Below are 4,396 nucleotides of genomic sequence, written 5' to 3'. Positions count from 1 at the left end.
AAGAGACTGTTCTTTCCTCATTGAATGGTCTTGGCACCCTTGTGAAAAATAAGTTGTCCATAGATGTGGGGGTTTATTTCTGGACTCGCAGTTTATCATTGGTCTATATGTCTGTTCTTATGTTAGGACCACACTGTCTTGATGACTGTAGCGTATAGTAAGTTTTGAAATTTGGAAGTGGGAGTCCTACAACTTCATTCTTCTTTTTCAAGATTGTTTTTGGTTATTTGGGGCCCCTTGCAATTCCATATGAATTTAAGGATCAGCTTTCCTTTTCTCCAAAATAAATAAATAAATAAAGGCCCTTGGAATTTTGATAGGGATAGTATTGAATCTGTAGTTTGCTTTGTGTAGTATTAACATCTTAATATTGAGTCTTCTGACCCATGGGCATAGAATATCTTTCCGTTTATTTAGGCCTTCTTTAATTTCTTTCAACAATGTTTTGTATTCAGAGTATAAGTTTTGCACTTCTATTAAATTTATTCAAAAGTTTTTTTAATGCTATTGTAAATTAAATGGTTTTTTGAATTTTTTTTTAAGATGCATTCATTGCAAGTGTAGAGAAATACAACTGACTTCTGTATATTGATCTTGTATCCTGCAAACTTGCTGAACTCAGAAAGTTTTAAATATATTTAAATAATTTTAAAAACTATATTAAATATATAGTTTTTTAAGTGGATTCCTTAGGATTTTTCTACATGCATGATCATGTAATCTGGAATAGAGATAGTCTTACGTATTCCTTTCCAATTTGGATACATTTTATTCCATTTTCTAGCCTGATTACTCTGGCTAGAACCTTCAACATAATGTTGGATAGAAGTGAGAGTGCACGTCTTTTTCTTGTTTCTGGCAATACATGTTTATTAAAGGACATTCATTTAGATGGCAGGTTTCTTGAAACTATTTTGAATGAAAAGCAAGCAGAATTCAACAAAACAAACAATAACATGATATTTGAGCCATGGACAGACATTCACTCTGGAAGGTTCTGTCCTGAGATTGCTCCATAATGATGCCTCGGTGTTCAGTGACGGCAGAGAATGTCTTCTCCTGAAACCACGGACTCTGTGACGCGTGGCCCAGGTGCCACTTCAAGGAAGGGCTTGTTGCCCAGCTGCTGGGAACGCAGTCAGCAGACTGCCTCCAGCTGTGAGCCCCTTAGGGGTTAGCTCAGCTGCCTTGCCCAAGGTCACACCTCTTCCCTGGAGGCCCCCATCCAATGACTAACTTGATGCGGGAGTATGAAGGCATGATCGTGTTACCCCAACTGAGGACAATTCTGAAGACCATTGCAACTCTCGAGCTCCTTGTGGGCTCGGCCAAGGCTGTTGTTGGGCCTACACTGTACGTCAGCTTCTCTCTCTTCCTTCCTGCTTCCTTCCTCTCCTTTCCACTGGTGTCGATCCCAAGGGCACGCCTTCCTAAGCATCCTGCACGCTCCCTCCATAGCAGTCTGCTACCTGGGGAACCTCGCCTGCAGCGCTCAGGCCTGCTTGTTTCTGTGTGATGGGTCCCAGCACCTAAGTACCTAGAGAGCTTTGTCCTGAGACTCCGGAGGGAGTGTGGCTGCCACCACTCTGACTTTGGCTCAGCGACACTGATTCTGTGCTTCTGCCCTCCAGAACAATGAGAGAATAAATTGCTCCTGTTTTAAACCACCAACTTTGTGGTAATTTGTTACAGAAGCTTCAGGAAATGAGTAAACTTGGTTTTATCTATGCTTTCCCCTCTGAAGGGTCTCTATACTCCTGAACCAACATTGAAGACAGGGCAAGTGCTCCAAGTACTATCTGCAAACATTTTACAGAGAATGGAGGACCCCACCATTTCCTGGGCCAAGGGCTTTCCAGGCAGCTCTGCTGAGGGGCAGGAGACGTGCATGAGCAACTTCTTGACTCATTAGTACAGGTCGTCGCTAAACCCATGGGGAAGACAACAGGTGTGGAGGCTCCAGGATGCAGGCTCATTTTGAATCCTGTCAGATAATTTACGTTTCTCCTTATGACTAGGAGGTGAGTCCACCAAGACAAAGCGAATGGGACCATATGTTGCATCATCTTGATTCCTTCCTTTATGTGCATATAGTTTGTCTCATTGTTACATCATTATCATCAACTGGGGACCCCGTTTCCAGGGAAAGTGAGTGAAGGAAGAGTAGATTCGATTTACGTAAACTTAACTTGGTCAAATCCAACTGTGATCTGCGGTCCCCTCACTATGGCTGCACAAATGCAAGCATTAGGCATCGCCTCCTCATTTATGGCGTGTGTTTTTTTTTTTGTAACCCAAGGTTTTGGTGACCTGTATTCTTTCCCCTCAATTTACTAACTTAGTGAGTCTTATTTAGGAGTCTTGCTAACTCCTTTCCCTCTGCTACGATCGGCTCCCCATGGATCAGTACTGTTAACACTTTTCATCTAAGACAGTGAAGCTTTGCTTAACAAATCCACAGATGATACAGCTGTAAGGCAGGGCTTTCCAAGTCAGGCCTGGGTGACAGAATCAGGATTTCTAAAGATTTATCATTGTTTAGCTAGAAAGAGATATCCAAATGAACATACTGAAACAAAACAGAAAGAAGTATAAAATCATACATTTGGTTTCAAGCTAATCAATTGTACTCACACAGGAAGGGTGAGACCTTTCATTTTCCAAATGAAAACCATTTATGTGAAAAAGATCTGGATGACTTACTTGAGCACGGGCTCCATGTGAAGCAACTGTGTGATGTGCCTGCTAAGAAGCTCGCGCCACTGTAGGCTGCATTACGAGGAGTATAGTGACTAGATTGAGGGAGGTCATTGTGTCCTCGACTGGCCAGGTTGCATATGGAGCTGGGTTCTCTTCCAGTGAAGGATGGGTGGGATGTCTGAGGGGAGAGTTCAGAGGAGGAAGGTGATAAAGGACTTAAAACATGAGGAATGGCTGAGGAATCTGGACAGTTGTCCTGGAGAAGAACAGATCAAGGGCAGGCAAATTGCTTCCTTCGAATTCCGTGTGAAGAAAACACCGCCCAGGGCAGCCCTGGGACCAGGGCCGGGCGGGTCTCAGCTCACACAAGAAGCCAACTCAGAGCCGTCCAGCCCAAGCGGGGTCACTCTGAGTGTTCTAGGGTCTTCATCTTCACACAGAGGGAGGGTGAACATCTGTCAGGAATGCTCGGGAAAGAGTTCCCACATTTGGAAAGAAAATGGACCAGATGAGCTCTTTCTGACTCCGACAGCCCCTGATTCTTTGAAGTCTGTTCAGACATCTCATGCACTGTGTGTGGTAGGCAGAGTGGTGATGTGATTTCTGGTCCAAAGATGAGAGTTGAAGCCACTGGTCTCAGATTGCAGAGGGGTGGCTGAGCTGGGATCAAAGCACAGGCTGACTGACGCCTTGGAGCCCTGGGCTCTTTCCACAAGACTGAGGTTCACCCTGAGAACCGTACAGAAACGTGTAGGCAGGAAAATTGGTTTTGATTTCATACCTGCTGTGACAATCTTGGCTACAAACGAGGAGCCCCTGTTAGGCCGGGCCTAAGGGAGGTCTGGGGAGAAAGGCTTCTCCTGGGGAAGAGACTGCCGCTCGCTGTGATTTCCTGAAGTTCAGACTTGCTCTGCCCCCTCAGCCCATTTTCTTGGCTGTGCACACCAGGGCGAACAGTGACAACAGTGGCCAGTTTCAAGTCATCCCTCTGAGGGATGGGACACTGGAGGGGCCAGACCAAATTGGCCAGACACTCACTTTTTGCTCAAATCGAATGGCATTTCCCACACTTCTTTTTTTTTGCTTTTCTGTCCTGGTGGAGCCGTGGAGCTGACACACATGGTATTGTTTCCTTCATGCGGTCGGCTCCTGGCAGCAGTCACCCCTTGCCCGGTCACAGGTAGGAGACACCAGAGGCAGGGAGATGGTCAGGAGGTCCTGGGGACGGCCGCTTGTGGATGGTGAGCTGGTACGTCGGAGCAAGAGGTGCATTGGAGAAATACTAAAGATGCGTTACCTGCTGATTCCAGGTACCTTCCTAGCGACTTGACGTACTGAGCTTTAAGAGTTGCCTGGGGCGCTGGCTTCCGAAGCGCACAGACTAAAATTGGAACGATACAGAGAAGATTAGCCTGGCCCCTGTGCAAGGATGACATGCAAATTCGTGAAGTGTTCCATATTAAAACAAGCAAACAACAAAAACAACAAGGAAAAGAAGGGAGCTGCCCAGGGAGGACGTTGGGCGGTGCAGTGCACTCAGGGTGGTTACATCCCCGACTCGGCAGCCCTCGCCATCTCTGCCTCCATGTCCCTTTGGTTTCTGTGGCAGGAATGGGCATCCTTCCTGGGAACGGTCATTGGTGGCATTCTGCTGCCCCAGGACCATCTGGCTGAGAGCTCACCTTCATGTTGAGTG

General features: G+C 46.2%; 1 non-coding gene across 1 annotated transcript; it reads left to right on the top strand.

The window, feature by feature from the left end:
- The first annotated feature begins 4,057 nt into the window (after positions 1-4,057).
- Positions 4,058-4,164, top strand: LOC141567756 (U6 spliceosomal RNA). The gene has a single exon (XR_012490585.1). It is a non-coding gene; the product is annotated as a U6 spliceosomal RNA (small nuclear RNA).
- Positions 4,165-4,396: the final 232 nt, after the last annotated feature.

This window comes from Rhinolophus sinicus, linkage group LG11 (genome assembly GCF_036562045.2).
Source record: "Rhinolophus sinicus isolate RSC01 linkage group LG11, ASM3656204v1, whole genome shotgun sequence".
NCBI classification, from domain to species: Eukaryota; Metazoa; Chordata; class Mammalia; order Chiroptera; family Rhinolophidae; genus Rhinolophus; species Rhinolophus sinicus.
The sequence above is the reverse complement of the archived record's forward strand: the minus strand, read 5'-3'. Positions and strand labels throughout refer to the sequence as shown.